General features: G+C 37.9%; 1 long non-coding RNA gene across 1 annotated transcript; it reads left to right on the forward strand.

Annotated features, from left to right (window-relative positions):
* The first annotated feature begins 65 nt into the window (after nucleotides 1-65).
* LOC118250484 (uncharacterized) lies at nucleotides 66-16209 on the forward strand. Its single transcript, XR_004779459.2, has 5 exons — nucleotides 66-535; nucleotides 1208-1238; nucleotides 1905-1958; nucleotides 4378-4520; nucleotides 15717-16209. It is a non-coding gene; the product is annotated as an uncharacterized LOC118250484 (long non-coding RNA).
* The last annotated feature ends 219 nt before the right edge of the window (nucleotides 16210-16428 follow it).

The following is a 16428-nucleotide window of genomic DNA, read 5'->3' on the forward strand; positions in this document are numbered from 1 at the left end:
ACATCCTAGAAAGTCACCAACCTGGAGATACCTTTCAGACTGACTCTAAGTACTACCTGTTCTCTTTTCTAGAATATGGTTAAATAATAGCCCTGAAACATTTGCGTGGGGTGATATTTCTACACAATGAAAGAAAACTTGAGATGTCTACTTGGAACTCTTATTAATTTGAAAGTCTCCAGTTGTGTTTGTTGCTAGTGGTGGGGGTGGGGGTGTGTATGTGTGTGTGCATGGGCAAATGTAGAGAAGATGATGTCATTGATGATAGTGCAACCAACGCTGCCATCCCAGCTGACTGGATGGGATCTTGTAGAAAAGGTGGTTTAACACTGTTTGTTTCACTTTATGAACTGTTACATACTGTTTTTGCAGTTCATATCTGTATCTGAATATGTTGTTCGCTCTCTTGTTCCAGGAAACATTTTGAAATTACCATGCAATTTCTTCACCATTGCTGTAGAAAGAAAATCTGTGTGTGGCCTTCAAGGCAAATGGAAAGAAGGGGACAGGGAAATGTGGCTTCAGAATCTTACAGGTTTCTTGCTGTTGCCTGCACTGGTAACATCCCATCTTTCTGAAACAGGATGTAAGACTATACGGGAACGCTGAAATTTTCAGACCTGAGTCCCTATGATCACTGGAAACCATAGTGTAGATATCTGATCCAAGGAACTTCTACCCACCCTCCTGGCACCACATGCTATCAATCACTTCCCAATGCCCTGTAATAAAGCCTTTATCAGAAGAATAAATGCCACAATTTAATGTCTCTCTAGCAGAGTTCAAGGAAGTGAGACCACCACCAGTCATATAAAACCCTCGAAATAACCCAGGTTTTATTAAATATGACTCCAGATGAACCAAGGAAGCAGACCTCACATAAGAGCAAAAAAAAATACGTCTGCCTTACTGGTCTGGACTGTCTGTAAGGACTGGGGCAGAGTATTTTGTAAGTTTAAATTAATTGAGCTATCTTTGCGCTTTTGAGCAAGACATGTTAACCAGACATGAGGGAATGTAATACCACTCAGAATGGGTGCATTACATCCTTTCTCCAGATTAAATTTCCCATCCATAAGTGGATGAGGTGGGAGTGGAGTATGTGATTTCCTGAATACCACAGACAAGAGCAGAATTCCTAGAGTGGGGAGTAATGCATTCATTGAAAATACAGCCCAGGTAACCTGTGATTCATGTTGTTTTCTAGTTCCTTCAGAGAGATCAGTTGGCATCTAAAGGTTCGTATTACACATCTGATTTCTTATTCCATGCATTACTTAATTATACAAAACCTTCACTTTTCAGCTGTAAATCTTTTCCTTTGCATTAATTGAGGAAAAAAAAAATTAAATAAATCAGGATTTCCTGACATTTTCAAATCTTAAAATATACTTTCATTTCACTTCCAAAGAGTTATGAAGTATTTCCATGTGCAGCATACGCTTTTTAAAAGTGGGGCCACAGTCTAAAAATCAAAGGAATATTATTATGTGAAGCCTTACAGATAATTTGCTTAGCAAATCTCCATACCTAGAACATTACTCATGTCTCATCTTTTACCTCTAGAAAAAGAACAGATTATAAATATAGCAAATTAGAACTTGATACCATCCACAGTATATGATAAAAGGAAATTCAAGAGAGAAATAAGTGGATAAATGTTCTCTCCTGGTAATTTATATATTATTCTTTCTACAGTTTACTTATATGGCACAGGATCATGTTAAATATTCCATAAACATTCTATGACATACTTTCTTAGAGAAGAATATAACTCCTTTCATTGAACACCATCAAAAATATTCAGAGTTCTGCTGTGAATAGCCACTGAAAAAGCTTGAGCTCAAGGTTGATTTAAGAATGTTTATTATTACTTATTTATTTTTGGGTCACGTGTTTTCCAGAAAAAAACTGCAGAAACATCCGATATGTGATGCTTCGAAAACTATGTCACTAAGGTAAGTTGCCTCAAAAATTTCCAATATCTCTAATACGGTCCTAAGTTTTGTTTTTGTTTGTTTGTTTGTTTGTTTGCTTGTTTGTTTGTTTGCTTGTTTGTTTGTTTTTATGCAATGATTATTTTTTCTCTCCTTCTAGAAAAAGAAAGAAATGTTTTATTTAAATCTTTTTATTTCCAGGCTTCTGGAAACTGATGTGATTCTGTTAAGTCACTCTAGGGAGGATATGATCTCAGTTATGTAATATTTCTTTCTTGTCTCACAGGACATGGATCTCAGATTTGGAAGCATAGATGGTATATATGAGGGACACCTGCCACTTCTCTCACACAGTAGTGAGACAACAGAAATAAAAGGGAATTCCTTTTGTTAAACAGTTGTAGCACTGTCTGATTTGTCAAGATATTTGTTCCCATATTTAGCTTTCTCCAGAAAGATAAGGCACAACCTTTGGGGGGTTTCCATCCTATGTTTTACTGATTACAATGCTCTTGCATTATATGTGACAGGAAATACGTGGCATTAGCTTCATACTAGCTAATTCAGTTACAAATGACAGGGAAAATGTTGGGTTCAGTGACAGATTAAAAGCTGAAAAAGCAAAGTATACAAGTGGTTAGTTTGTGCTGAGCCTCATACTGCTACCATCCTACTGACTACAGGCTGTATAGCCTAAAATTAGTTTTTCAATATCTGTAATATATACACATTATAACATAATGGAATATAGATGACTGCTGTTTAGAATTAAAATCTGGATCAAGGAAGAGTACATTCATTCTTTTAACAGGGAAAATAATATCACCATATGTTCAGATCAAAGATAATGCAGACCACCACAAACATTATATTCCTTGTCAAGGCAAGAATGAGAAACTGTAATGGATTTTTGTTCAGAGCTGATTTTATAACCTATCACATTTAATGGCATCACATTCACATGACCTGACTTTATGTAACAGATTTATCATAGCACAACTGAGTGAACATATAACCTGCATTTTGCAGTAACAGTCAATGTTTAGACCAACTCAACATTAACTACTCTGTGCAGATTTTAATTTCTCCTGTTTCATTGAAATTGAATGTAGACTTCTTCACATTAAAAGGATCTGATTGCTTAGTATGTATATGCTACACACCAAAGTGAGCCTTTAATTAAGGTCATGCCGAAAATGGCACCTGGAACATAGTTATAATTCTATTTTTAACTGGGATTTTTTTATTATTTCTTTTTAGCAAATAAGGTCTTTGAATTCATCCATCAGTACCAGCTAATAATTGCCTAATTAGTTAGACAGTTGCAAGATGACAAAAAGAAAAGGTCTGAAAGATATCATGTTCCTGTAAGTTTTCTAAAAACTGATGTCTAGAGAAGAGAGAGAGACTCAGACTGGTACCAGTGAGGGTGAAACATGGACTCAGCCACAGGCAATAAACTTTCCCTGCTGAAGCACCTATCGGCTCTTCTTCACTAGATAGTCAGCCAGTTTGCAGGTAGGTCTAAACCCACCACAGCAAGCAGTGCTCTTGCCTAATATGACAGATAAACAACATGTCAAGAAATTGTTATGGCTAGCATATTATTTCTCAGATAGTTTTAATTCAAGGTTTGCCTAGCCATTTCAGAAAATATCTTGTGCAGGACTGCTAAAGATCATTTTTCATTCATCATCAAGCTGAAACTGGGATCAGCTCTAAATTTCAATTAACTGCTTCTGTTTTCCCAGCTTTCTATGACTGTTTGCATGTAAGAGTCTTTGGGGATTTTTTTTTTCTTTATTGACAAACATCTGGATTTCTGTGGACTGCCAGTAGCCCCCAAGGATCAGCAGTTCCAAAACACTCATTCAGGAACCCTGGGACAGGGAAGGAGGAGAGCTATCAGAAAAGAGGCTTGCAGATGTGGAGAAATATCATAGAATCATAGAAGCATAAAATTATCTATGTCAGAAAAAGTTTTCAAGATTATCAAGTCCAGCCATCAACCTGACCTACCAAGTCCCATCCCTAAACCATATCCCCTAGTGCCATTTCCACACATCTAAGTACCCCTAGGGTCAAGGACTCCACCACTTCCCTAAACAGCCTGTTCTAATGCTTGATCACATGCACACACAAACACACCATGAAGAAACTCTTCCCAATAGCCAATCTAATCCTCACCTGATGCAATTTGGGATTGTATCCTCACATCTTATCTCTTGTCAGCTGAGAAAAGAGACTGACACCCTCCTCACTGCAACCTCCTTTCCGGTAGCTATAGACAGCGATGGGGTCTCCCCTCAGCCTATTCTTCTCCAGACTAAGCAGCCCCTGTTCCCTCAGTCATTTCTCATAAGTCTAGGTTTCTAGTCCCTTTACCAGCTTTGTTGCTCTACTCTGCACACACTCAAGCAACTCAATATCCTTCTTGCAGTAAGAAGCCCGAAACCGAACACAATATTCAAGGTGCAGTCTCACCAGTGCCACATACAAGAGGACAACCACTTCCCTCGTCCTGCTGGCCACACTACTTCTGATGCAGGCCAGGATGCCGTTGGCCTTCTGGGCCAAATGCTGGTGAGTAGGGTATGAAGATCAGAGAACACAGATCAATGGGAAACCAGACTTCATCCATCCTGCTGGAGTTACTGAATTTTCTACCATTGTTTTTCAGACTCAGTTTCAGTTTAGGGAGAAATAGAGAGAAATAGATATTATTCTGTTAAAAATATCTCTTTTTTTTTTTTTTCCTGAAATTTCTTATGGGATTTTGAAGTGGCTGTAGCTCAGCAGACTTTGCTGCCACTGATGTGTTGCAGAATGTCTCTTGATGACCACAGAATCTGCACTAGCTCAACTTTGCATACTTTTTGTGTGCTCATTGTTCTTTTACAGTTCTGCGGCCAAAAATGCTGTATCACTCTGCACATGTTTATTCTGATAACATAGTAAGCACATACATGTGAGTATTTAAAACTAGTAAAGCACTTTTGTTTCTCATGGATGGTCTTGTATTAACATCTGCTACCAGTAATAAACACACCTAAAGCCTTGGAAAGAGCTCCAGACCAGAGAAAGGACTGCATTCATGTACATTGGACATCATTCTCCCCATTGTTTAAAAAACCCTACTAGACAACAAATTAAAATAAAATAATAAAATAAAATAAAATAAAATAAAATAAAATACTTAAATAAAAAGAAGAAGGACATTGTAAGAGCTGGTCAGGCCACTTGATACTGCATATTACATTTTCTTTCTTTTCTGGCCATGCTTGAATAATCTTATGAATTTGAAGTTTAGGTATCACAAGTTGTCCAACAAAAGTACAGTTACTCATGCATAATTTGGATTCCAATGTGTACATGAAGAAAATGGCTTAACACAAGGCTTTTTGTATTAAAGCCATCTGTGACTCACAGTATCATCATGCATGATATGGGGTCATTGTGTGAAAGCAGTAGAGCATGAAGGACAATGGAAATGGCATATGAAAAGCCACTTCAGGATGCCATGCACAGTTCCTGGAAATGGTAATGATATGGTGTTTGAGGAACAGTAATGTGTTTACAAATCCTGCTGATGCTGGAATCATCTATCTTTTCCATATATCCTAGAGTTGTACATGAGGCTTTGGTGCAGTGTAATGGTGTTATTAGCGTGAGTTTTTTACTTGGGTATGAGAAAGATGTGAGTCATCCAGCTTCTCCAAAAGAGAGCAGATAAAATGTTTTTGCTACACTTATGTGTACTCTGTGTATGTGACATGTATCCCAGAAAGAAAAGCTGATCTGAAATATGTTAGACTGCCCTTAAGTATTACGTTGTACAGTTTTTCTCAGTGATGTCTACCCATCAGTTTTTGTAGATGAATTCTGTAGCCCATTAAAATCAAATACAAAACTTAATTATTTCAGCAGCTCCAAATTTTATCCTGTAAGTTCTCAAGCACTGCAAAGAGGAGAGATATGAACACATCTGAAATCTGAAATAGATTTTCTACACAAAAAGAATAATTTGCATATAAATAAATATTGTCTTCTTCTTCCATAGCCTTTTACACATGAATTTAAAGAATCCTGTGAGTCTGCATAAATATATTCATGAAAGTTTGACTGCAGGTTATATAAAGACTCCTCCATTTTGACATAAATCAAATTAATCCTCTTTGAATCTTCACTGAAATGATGATGCTAGGCTAAATAAATCTCTTTGAATTCTCATTAACTGTTAGTACAGCTGATTCTTAGACTGGTTCATTAGCATGCTTGGTGGTGTATGCTCAAAAAGAAAAAAAAAAAAAAAAAAAAAAAAGAACCCTACAATTTAATGCAAAATAGAACATAGCTGTAGATTCTGCCTTTATCTTGTACACACTGCAAGGTACATGGAGCAACAATCTATCTTAAGCAGTGCATGAAGTTCTTCTGAATTGCTATTCAAAGTGTTTCCTAACTTTGACAAAGTATAAATTAATTAGTCAGCTGTATGTAGATTTTCAACAGTCAAACACAGTTAAGACTACAGAGTAAGAAAAGCTTTAAAATATCCACTGTATAACATTAACAAATAGATATCAGCAAATAAATTCACTATTTTGTAATGGTAAAACTTGCTAATTCAGCTTTAATGAAAAAAAAAAAAAGGAAAGAAAAAAAAAAAGAAAAAAAAATCAGGCTTTTATTCCATGAACATCTCAGTGAGATAATTTTACATTGTATCTTCCAAGAACTGGAGATTCTTATCCAATTCCCTGTCAGTCATACAGATAGGCTAAAGCTATTATCTACTAAAGAAAATACATGGTCTGTATAAAACACTACTATGTTTAATAGCCAGTTATCCACTGAGAAACTATAAAACTTGGATGAAATGTTACTGAGTTTAATAGAAATCAGAAGGAATAAATGCATAAGATTTCAAAGGAAACTGACCAATCAACAGCCTTTTTCCTTGCTATGCCTCAACATCAGAGCTGCACAAAGCTTTTTTCATTCAGTTTCCATGATCTAATGGTGCTCCACAGAACAAGTTCAGTTCCTTGTCTTGTGGCAAGTGTGGGTGGGATTTCTGAGTGGTCCCTGTTTACATAAAGGCCATGCACAGCCTAGCTTAGTACTCGTGGTTGCATGTGATGGGGTGCACCACATTAGGTACAGCAACAAGCAACACACTGCCTGACTGGTGTTTCACAAGAGGGTACTGTATTATTTAATCCACCATTAATATGTTCCATGCTAAGCATAATGCCTGCTGTCATGTTTCTTGAACTTCACAAACTAATCAAAGTATCTGCTTCTTCTTACATAACTATTACAATGCGATCTTAGAGGCTACTTCAGGATGTCTTCAGAACTTCCTATTAGTTACGTAACATTCCAGAAAATCACTCCAAAGACATGTCTAGAGTTAAGGGAAGATTTATCAGCTTTATGACCCCCAGTCCAAATGCAGAAAAACTTCTTGTAGTATGTGTATCTTCACTGAAAAGCCAAATCATTAAAATCCACATGGCAGATAAACTTATGTTATTCCTCTTTGTATCTTGGAAAACTGTTGCTGCTTATGTTATTTTCCTTTTGTGATAACCAGAAGACTCCTTGTACTCCCTGTTCACAGAATGACGTTGCAAGTTATATACTTTTATAGGGATGGTGTCCAGCTCCACTTCCTTCTGGGTATCCATGTTCTTCTCCTGCTCTCTCTGTCCACTCAGAGCAGTGCTCTTACTTCAAACACTTTTCATGTTAGTTACACTGCAAGGTTCAAAGAAAAGCCCAGAATAACTGTATAAAAGCTGTATTTCACAAACTGTTCTGATCCCTATAGAATCTGAAAGTTATCTGTAGAGGAATTCACTTTCTTCTTCTCTTTTTTTTTTTATCCTTACATCGGGGAAATGTGAGGAACAGCGGCCACACCTAAGGGAAGCGCGAGCAGTGTATCAAGCTGTGTGGAAACAGAAAGGAAGCAGTAGATCATCTCAGTGAGAGCAGTATGTCTTGGCATCTTTCCCTGACACCACCCCCGCTATCCCAGCCTCCTCTGCCCCTCCCACACTCACACATCTAAAAAGCAGATGGAGAGTATTCTGCCAGAAGACATTGAAACACAGTGTTAGAAAGTTACTCTTTTAAGGCTGGAGAAAGTGATAGAGAACTCTGGCAGGCAAATTAAGTTATTCATAGTCAGTGGCATTTTGGAAGGAAAAGCAGGAAGGAAATAAAATTCTGAAGGTTATAGGGATTGTACAAGAACCATCTGGGACACTGGAAGCACATGCACTTCAGCTTGCTACACTTCAGAGAGAGACCCGTGTGGCTAACACTGGGTTAAGGAAGCGTTACAGGTCTTCCCAGTTTCTTGTCAGAACTGAGCATACTCTAATGCTGCTATGACATTATGGATATAGCAGAGCCAACACTGCAAAATCTGGTTTCCATAAACAGATTTTAGTTTCCCCAGTGGCAATGATGCTCAGATCCTGAAGGTCCTTATTTTGTCCAATTTCATGTTTCCTTGTAAATCTCTGAAAGACTGTGAGACACAACCTCACAAGAACTAAGCTACCCCACAATCAAAATGAAATCTGTCTTTTCTTTATGTGACTCATTAAGAAAACTGCATTGCATATTATAAAATCATAGGACCACATAATATCCTTATTTGGAAGGGACCCACAAGGATCATCAAGTCCAGCTCCTGGCTCCACACAGGACCACTCAAAATCAAGCCATAAGTCTGAGACTGTTGTTCAAATGCTCCTTGAACTCCGGCAGGCTCGGTGTTGTGACTGTTTCCCTGGGGAGCCTGTTCCAGTGCCCAACACACTTTTGGTGAAGAACCTTTTCCTAACACTCAGCCTGACCCTCCCCTGTCACAGCTCCAAGCTGTTCCCTTGGGTCCTGTTGCTTGGATCCAGAGCAAAGAGATCAGTGCTGGCCCCTCCGCTCCCTCTCATGAGGAGGCTGTAAATCATGATGAGGTTGCCCCTCAGTCTCCTCTTCAAGTTGAACAAACCAAATATCCCCAGCCACTCTATAATAATATTTAGAAATGAATCCAGTTCCATCTCCTAAGTCTTGCACAGGAAAAGAAGGGAGAGTTAAAAAGAACTGCGTGTGAGAAAGAACAGGCACAGCAATTAATGTTCTTGTGAACATATTGAGATACCATGGTGATGGGCACAGGAGGTCAGCCTGGAAAGTATATTTTCCTTTCTGTTATATCTTCTAAGTTTTAGACATAAGATGTGGGCAAATATCTATTGCCTTTTCCATTAATAGATCTATTCCACCATGTATTCTACGTGCGTATATATATGTGTGGAGTACATAGATCTCTATGCACATACAGATATTAGAAAACAGAAATCTGGTGAAAGCATTTCTTCTTTTCATTCTATCACCAATATTTTGAGTTTGACTCCATTAACAGTGATATTATTAACTTCCAGAATTACATTAGGCTAACACTGTATTTAGAATATACATAACATCAACTCTATATCAAATTCTTCAGAAGCATTTTTTCCTCTTTTCTCAAAACCAGTACATTCTTCTATGGGTTCTTCACTTTCTTGTCCAACCCATGGAAATAAAGTAGCTGACATATGTTGCAGAAATATTCCAAGCATTATAATTTTCCCATCATCATAATCTCATATTGCAGGAAACTATTTTTTGTTGGAATTTGCAGATAAAACAGCACCTGCCACAGTAATCTAATGACCTGAAGGAATTGTTACACAATGAATCATTTTGGGTTTTATTGTAGAAATCAGTGAAGTACATCAGTATCCTGTGGCGCATTAGTCTAATCAGCATGCAAATTGTTTAGGACAGGGATCATGATTTTGGTTATAAATCACTTAGTAAATGTAGGATAAAAATAGAAAAAATATAATGAAAACAACTATAACCAACATGAAGAACCAGAAAAGAAAGGAGTCAGTAGGGAAAAGATAAATGTATGTCAGTAGGAATGTGGGGCATGTGTGCCTGTGTGTAGATAAACAGTGACCAGATTGCTTGTTTCAACTTTTTTTTTACATTTTTTTTAAGTTTTTGCTTGAGGCACACCATTTTTTTCTTAAGACTGATTGTAATGAAGGTATTTGACACGCATGTATGTGCTACATGGGGTAGCATAGGAAAGCCATCCAAATAATCATTCAAATATAGTGTTACATTAAAATAAAATATTAAATAGCTTTTTTTGTTTTCTGCAGCTAGTTTGTAAAAATATTTGCCAAAAGATGTAAGCAGACTCTTTAAAAGCAAAACTGCAGAAAAATATCTCATTTAGATATAAATTTCCTTTTCTTAATTCCAAAGGATATTTTTTGAGGGAAAAAATGCATTTAACACACAAAAATTACTAAGTACCATAAAGATTTCAAGTCAGAACAATTTTGTGATGTGAATGCAATTGGAAAGTAATATGGACTAAGCACCCTAATAATCTTTTTGGATGAGTATTTAAGAAATAAAAAAATAGATTTTTCTTAATTTATTACCAAGATTTGAAATGCTTGCTTGTCCATTCTATTAAAACAGTTTTAGCACGTATAAACTGACATGTGAACATGAGTCAACAGTGTTCCTGGCAGCCAAAAGGTCCAACCATACCCTGGGTGCATCAAGCACAATATTGCTAGCTGGTCATGGGAAGGGATTTTCCTGCTCTCCTCTGTACTGTGTGCAGTTTGGGACGCTGCAGTATAAGGACATAAAGCTATTAGAGAGTGTCCAAAGGAAGGCTATGAGGAAGTGAAGAGTCTAGAGGGCAAGACATATGAGAAGCAGCTGAGAATACTTGGTTTGTTCAGCTTAGACAAGGGGAGACTGAGCGGAGACCTCATTGCAGCTTTCAGCTTGGTTTGATTTTTGGGTGGTCCTGTGTGGAGCCAGGAGTTAGACTCAATGATCCTTGTGGGTCCCTTTCAACTCAGTATATTCTAGGATTCTATGACTATATCCACAAGGCATGGGAGCAACCTCACTGGGCAGAGCAGCCTCATGTCCTGCATATAGTGTAGCTTCATCAGTGTAGCATTATGGGCAAGCCTCTGCTGGCTTTTTCTGCCAAAACAAGAATTCTGGAGCAGCCCTGGAAATCCTCACTTTGTTGTGAACACATATGCTAGAGTGGATCTCTAGCATACAGAAGAGTGACCATGTCAGGTCAGTCTGAAGGCCAGACTGTGCCTCAGGGGAAACATTTTACCGAGTTTAAATCAGAGGGATTGATTCCTCTTCAGTCAAAATGTGCCCTTTGAGGAAAGAGCTGGCAGATGAAATGGAACTGAGACCACAGCAGGGCCTGATACTAGATGCAGAATCATGTTGTTACTGCTTCTTTTGTTAAAGTTATGGATATCCTGCACAATCTTTTCTTTTGGTGTTTGGATGATGCTGTTGTTATTGTGGCTTAGTGCCAGCAGCAGGGTTTGGGCTTCCCCTATCTGGGCACACAGGGTGAAATCATGGCCTTGGTGAAGCTGGTAGGGATTTCTGTCATCAAAATGTGTTGGACTCAGCAGCCAGCTGTCAAGAGACTATAAACCATCTGTAGCTAAGGCTAACACTGGCAAGCAGAAAGTAATCATATGGAGACAATGCTGAAGGCAAGGATCTTGAATCCCAGAACACCGTTGCAAAAATGGATCTAAAAACACTTCTGTCATGTGTAGTGCTAAGATTCACAGGGGCACAACATTCAAATACCATTTCTTTACTTCTCCAGGTTATTGCATATAAATTTGTAATTTGATGTAGTTATGTAGTTGAATTTCTTAGATAGATATATAGATAGATAGATAGATAGACAGACAGACAGACAGATAGATCTTTAAATATTTCCTCTTGCATATCATGAAAAAAATATTGAGTTCTCATCTTGGATTTGGTTAGCCACTAATGCCTAAACTTAGCAGTGCTTAACGCCCTCTATGGATAAAATTCAGAATCACAAAATAATCCAGGCTGGAAGGGACCTCAGAAGGTCTCTAGTGCAACCCCTTGCTTAGAGCAGCGTCACCTCCGGGTCACACCAAGCTGTTCAGGGCTTCATTCAGGTTGTTGTTGAAACCTCCCATGAATGCAGAGCTGCTCTGGGCCCTTGTGCCGCTACTTGACCGTCCTCCTCGGGAAACAGCTCCTCAATATCACACCTGAAGCTCTCCCATTCGGGTTACTCCCCTTGTACTTCTGCTATGCATCACTGTAAAGAGTCTGGCTCTTTGATGGCCTCCTTGTAGGCACCAGAGGGATGGTGTCTTGCCACTCTTGGTGCACTCTTCTCCAGGCTAACCAAACCCCATTCCCTCAGCTTTCCTTCTGCTGTTTGTTGTTGGTGTTATTTGTTATTAGTGTTGTTATTTTGTTTTGTTTTGTTTGTTTTTGAGTGAACTAACATTTTTGAGACTTCTACTGTCTTGTAAATGGGGCTGAAAATAACCAAAGTGCTCAGAAGTCATTAAAGGGAACTGATGAACAAACAGATGATGAACACAGACAGACCTTTTCATCTAATTTGGAGGTGAAAAGAGGGAATAAAATGGATCTTCTCTGGCTAACATTGAAAAGCTGTTCAAAATGGATGAATCACATCAGATCTGAAGCTTCTAAAAATTCTGGGCAGTGCTTAAGCGGCACTGTGCAGAGAGAAATAAAGCAAAACAGCATGTCAAAATGCAGCTATAGGAATTTAATCTGCTCAACCCTGAAGCAGTCATTTTGATAAAAGTCCAACTAAAAGAGTTTTCATGGAAGCTAACTTTAGCCCAGTGAGGCTAATCACCTCTGCAGCCAGTGGAAAGAAACAGAATCCTGTGATGCTCCTGCATGCCCTACTGCCTCTGCCCTGGCTATAGAGACAGTCTGGAGACATGAGCCTGAGTGGGCTAAGTCAGCCTTTATGAATGCCCTACAAAAACCTGACTACACAGTCATTATATTAGGTAAGCAACATCCACTAACGGCAGTTCTTCCTGGCAGTCCAGTGGGCTGAAAATCATCCACAGCAGAAGTTTAGCTTCAGCACAGCTAATTCCTTTCACAAGTTGAAGATGAGTTAGGATGCCTGCAACTGCCCCACTTTTTCCCATCTCAAACATATGTGAGGTGGATTGCGGGTAGAAGAAGCTGTATTGCAGGTATCTCCTCCCACATGCAGCTATTTGGAGGAAACTGTGGAGAGAGAACAGGCACCATTTTGAGATGGTTAAGGGAGCCAAGGGAGCTAAAAGCAGATTGCCCAAACCTGCTGTACTGAAAGCCAGGCAACAGTATAGGCAAATGAGGTAGTGTCCGTGTAGCACCTGAGAAATCCCTGGTTCCTTTTCAGATCTACTCTTTTTTCATGGTATTCTACTTCATATACAGGCTTTGACAGCACAAGCAAAGTAACATGATGTCAAATAAAACCTAAATGGACTTGCAGCAGCACCAGCAGCAGGTCTTTCATCATTGTCAATGTACAAAACCTACTTTAATGAGTTCAGACATGCCTTGGCTTTGCTACAGCAATATTGACTGAGCCTCTCTTTTAATTAAATAAATGCAATACACAGAGAGAATTAGCTTCATGTAAACCCTTGAACAAACATGAAAAAATCCTCCTACCTTAACCCCTGTAATCACACTGATAAACTCGCAGTTCCTTTCTTATAAAACAAATAGTGCATATTCATTCTTTATTTAATGGCAAAAAAAAATCACATGCCACCTTTACCTTAATGCTAATAATACAGTTGGCACACTTTACTCACAGGCTTTGACATTTAGTTCCATTTTCCTAGCTGTATTTGGAAGACCTGTGGATATTCATAACTAGGTAGGCAGGTACATAAGTAGAGAGTTATTAACAGCAGAAGAGGTGAGGCAGAGGATTTCCATTATTTACAGTGGAAAGGAACATTAACCATCACAAATGTAGATACACCATTCACACATGTACATCTGAGAATGAATGGAGCACAGTAGATTTGATTCAGACACCTTTCTGTTCTTTACGTGTTTCCTTTCATATGGGTCACTTACTACTGGTTATATACCTAAAACACTCATTTGCTATTTACCCATTTTCTTATCTTGAAGCTTGAAGCACATTTGGATTTTTGCATGGCAGCATTAGTGCAGCATCCATCAGTTGAATCAGTCCATAGCCGTGTAGGTCTTTGCTGGTTCACTTATGTACTCTGCTCTTCCTGAGTTGCTTAGTTGTGTGACGTCAACTCCCTGGAGGCTAGCAATGTCATTATCATTACCAGACAAAGACAGTTAGATAATTTTGTCTGATGGGAGTGCAGATATTGACCTGAACTAATGTATTCTTATTTCCCAGAGAGATGCTGATTGTAGCAATATGACATAGTAGGGTTTGCTAATATTCATCTAAAGGCTGTGTTCTTTTTTAGCAGAGAAAAGCTTTTACATTCACATTTGATTTCATCACTTGACATGTCTCTACTCTACTTGCTAGACTTGAGACTCTTTGGCTTTTTAAAGACAAGGACAAGGTCTTAGTCTGTGTGTGCACCAGTGAAATATTTTTGGCAACCTCTAATTTGCACATTTTCTGACTCTGCAGAGAAAATTACCAAGACTATTCAATAGGCTTTCTTTCTTCAGGACATTCAATGAAGAAATTCCTTCAGGGAAAGGAGACTTGTAACAGTGATCACATTTGATGTACCTTGTGACCACAAGCTATATGTATCTTGCTGTGTTTTTTCATTGCTGACTGCTAGCAATGCTTTTGGAGTGAAAAGTCATTGCCTTAAAGAGATTATAATTTGCACATTTTATTGCAATATCCTTGAAAAGCAGATATATGCTGTACATATAGTAAGTGTTACATAAAGAGATTGTGGAAACATACCAGTTTCATAGCCCTTCTGGAACATTCTGTAATTATTATAACAAATATATATATATGCCAGAAATACAACTCCAACTTATGAATACATGAAAAACTTGTTTTCAGTAGAAAACTGGTTAATAAATACTGTAGTGTAACTGTTTAATGATACAGTCTGGGATTTTATGTAATATCCTCAAATCTAAACTTTGGTACATAAATACAAATCACTACATGCAAACTGCAATAAATCTGATTTATGCTGAAGTCAGAATCATATAACACTCCCTCCAGATGTTAAGAAAGCAAAGCTAGCCAGCCCTGAAAAGGCAATCGGGCTTCACTGAGACGTGTAGCTTAGACAGTGCTATCATACTCTACTAGCTGTGGTGGAAAAATAACTATGGAGACTGCTCAGCTGAGAAATCCAGACAAGCAGCCATTGCCATCAGTGGAAAACACAAGTTTCCAAACACCGATAAACTTGTTATGATTCCATGACAGCCTTCCATAACAAAACCTTTTAGTTGTAATATCATGCTCTCTATTTGCAGTGGGAAACCCTAAAAAAGAGGAGTTTCTTTTAAGAAAGCTCAAACCATTTTATTCCTATTTCAGCCAATACCAAGCTGTATAAGCATATAGAGGATGTAGTCTGAAAGTAAGCAATACAGGCAGAAGACAATTAAAAATAAAGTATCTGTAAGTAACATATTGCCTCAAGTCATCAAGCTCTCTTTCTTTTGTTGAAATATTGTTTCACGAAAGGTACATGTAAAGTACATTTTCAAAGGAAAGGATACTGGTTTTGTTTTCCTTTGTCTAGAAAACTGCAGAAGTAAAGCTGTAAATCAGTGGATGACCTAATACTTACAGGATACTCAACCTCAAATGTCTTTTCACCCTAGGCAATAAAAATCATGAAACCATGTCCACTTGTGGCTTCATCTGAATGTTTTTTTCTGCCCAAAAGCAACAAGAAGACATATTTGCAAACCCTGTCTTAAAGAAAAAGCAGATGGACAACCACTACCTTACTAAATAAAGCCAATTTGCCATTGCTGTTGTACTTGCACTTCAGAGACCCAATCTCATTTTTTCACACAAGGTTTCTTAATAAAAAGGTATAATTTCTTCTTCATTGTTCTTCTCAAGGGATTTGAAGATTTTATTTATTTATTTATTTATCAAGCTGCTTTCTTCAACTTAACAAAAAGGCTATTTTACGTAGCAAAGGATACTTTTTTTTAAAACTGTTAAAGTAATGCCTGATGCAATAGGTACATACAAGTTATAATAGGTTCACATCGCCAAATTAGTGTATTCAAATCAAGTGGACTGGTATGTTCAGTAATCAAACCTATGATCAGAATATTACTCCATTTTTAGATGACTTTTTTTTTTTTTTTTACAGGATTTACAGGCATGATATTTCATGTAATCTGCATTCTGTACAAATCCAGCTTCTTGAACAATTGTCTTAGAATACTTCTGTTAAGTTTAGTACAGCACTTCATGTTACTATATTTCACAGCCTTTCCCCTTACATTTTCCCAGCTATAACAACTGTACCTATTGTAACCAACAATGATGACTATGTAGCCATCATGACAACAGCAC

The sequence above is a fragment of the Cygnus atratus genome, chromosome 1, assembly GCF_013377495.2.
Source record: "Cygnus atratus isolate AKBS03 ecotype Queensland, Australia chromosome 1, CAtr_DNAZoo_HiC_assembly, whole genome shotgun sequence".
Taxonomy (NCBI): Eukaryota; Metazoa; Chordata; class Aves; order Anseriformes; family Anatidae; genus Cygnus; species Cygnus atratus.